Below are 2,245 nucleotides of genomic sequence, written 5' to 3' on the forward strand. Positions count from 1 at the left end.
TATATATTATCATGTACTCTCCTAACATCTTGTTTAAATTTAAAATCTTATATTATTTTGTCCTCCATACTACGCAACACTGCCTCTCTGCCACGTTGGAACTAGATCGTTCTGTGTTCATACAAGTCCTTGTTGCTTCGTCTCACTTTGACTGAGACAAGCCGGGCCTCATACCCACTCATTATATATCAGCGCCGACGCCTTCCACGGCAGTCTCAACCCAGACGGCATCTTGTGGTGTAGTGGATCTTCCCCGAGGTGTGGTGGTGTGGTAGGGGAGCGTAACGAATTTTTTTTTTTTATATAAGTTAAGCTGCCTTTGTGGTTGAATGCACTTATGGTTGTATTAACATAGTTTCATGTTGTGTGCTGGGAAATTGCTTTTCATTTGATTTGTGGTTAATTAGTTATTATACTTGCTGTTACCTTCTATGTTTGATGAATAATACTGATCATTATCAACCTGGGCTCATTCTACACCTGTAATTTTTCACAATCATTTATGACGGGTCTTCTCTCGCAGTATAACCTAGACAACAGTGCTCTATATCGACCATCACCAAAAGAAGGAACAGAAAAGGGGGCCAGGTGAGGATATTCCCTCAAAGGCCCAGTCCTCTGTTCTTAACGCTACCTCGCTAATGCGGGAAATGGCGAATAGTTTGAAAGAAAAATATGTATATATATATATATATATATATATATTTTCCTGAAGTGAAAAGCCATCATGTTGACCAACCCTGCACGACAACTTGAACAAATCTTAAGACGTGACTACGTGGCCCTTCCATAACCAACCTCACCAGTTCCTCTTCCTCCTCCAGGCGGCTCTTGACCTCCTCTGGGCTTCTTCCGAACTGTGCCCTTCCTCCATCGAGTCCCTGAAGCTACGACGCAGCATCACAGACACAGACTTCCTCAGCTGAACACCAACACCATCCTATCCCTCCTCTTCTCATGTTGAAACCCCGGATCATAACGGTAGGGCGACGCCAAGGACACTCAAGCACGGAGGTGAGATTTGAGAGAGAGAGAGAGAGAGAGAGAGCGAGCGAGCCAATGATCACGCTCGTCGCCGCCTATTTCAAGATGTTCTTCCAGCCATAGCAAACGCCACCTCGACAGCGAGCCACCGTCGCCTGGCGACCAGATTCTCAAACCAGGTCGTTCGCCAGAGACTTTCAGTGAATTGTACGTAATTATCCAGCGTCTCTTGTGGCCAGCGATCAGATGACAGAAACCGAGCTGGAACTCCCTTTTAGCGAACGTCCAGTATCGGATGTCGCGGAGGCCTTGGTCCCTCGAGCAAACAGGAGTGCTTTAAGAATCAGGCCAGCGTGGGCGAGGGAATGGAAGGTGGAGAGGGTGTGTGTTGTCAAGGAGAGCTTCAGGGAGGCTGTCAAATGGGTAGATATCTAAGATATGAAGTAACTGTCAAAGAGAAATTGTTAGGGGCTGTCAGAGGGTGACCTTTTCGAAGTACTGAAAGGTCAAATTTCATTGTTTTTCATGGTGGTTGTTGGAAGATGTCAAAGGCTGGCTGGGGTGTCAAGGCTGTCAGAGTGGCGAGTGTTAGAGCTGTCAAGTGTTGCTTGTCATAACACGCTTGGCAGGGTTGTCAAATGGACGACGATGAGGTCAAAAAACGGTAAAAAGTGAGGAACGTTAATTAGTAACGAATTAGAATAATACAACTAATGCACATTGATTTACCTGACAACATAGAAATGATAATAAAAAAAGTAAACTGATTTAAGAAAGGGAAGAATCTATTGTCTGATTATCTCATAGATGATGCAATTACTTTACAACATCACTGAACAATAATTATGTAATCTCATACGCCCATTTCAATACGTCTAAATGAAACTGTTCGTTTTGTTCTACTGAATTATTTTTTTAGAGTTAAATTGTTGCCATGAAAACTTATTGACGGCTAAAATGATACTGACGGGTTAAGGTTGAATTACTGAATGTTAATTAACAGCAGGAAACCAGCCCGGAAAAAGCACTTACAACCAACATTTGGATTTAGTCACCATGATTAATGGCCACAGAGGGAAAGTCATAGAGAGAAAATATTGCCTTTTAACACCATAGTCACTTTGAAAATAATGCTGGTCTATTCGCTCACTGTCACCATTAATAACGTCATTTTTTGGACATTAACGCCATCAGTTCTCATCGTCATTATAAAAAATCATTAACGCTAGGATCATCTCTCTCTCTCTCTCTCTCTCTCTTT

General features: G+C 42.8%; 1 long non-coding RNA gene across 2 annotated transcripts; it reads left to right on the top strand.

Annotated features, from left to right (window-relative positions):
* The first annotated feature begins 211 nt into the window (after positions 1-211).
* On the top strand, positions 212-1,765 carry LOC139747009 (uncharacterized). Of its 2 annotated transcripts, none has more exons than XR_011712294.1 (2): positions 212-258; positions 825-1,765. It is a non-coding gene; the product is annotated as an uncharacterized lncRNA (long non-coding RNA). The 2 variants fall into 2 exon arrangements; XR_011712295.1 differs by having other exon boundaries at positions 225-271.
* Positions 1,766-2,245: the final 480 nt, after the last annotated feature.

Source organism: Panulirus ornatus, chromosome 67, assembly GCF_036320965.1.
Source record: "Panulirus ornatus isolate Po-2019 chromosome 67, ASM3632096v1, whole genome shotgun sequence".
Lineage (NCBI taxonomy): Eukaryota > Metazoa > Arthropoda > Malacostraca > Decapoda > Palinuridae > Panulirus > Panulirus ornatus.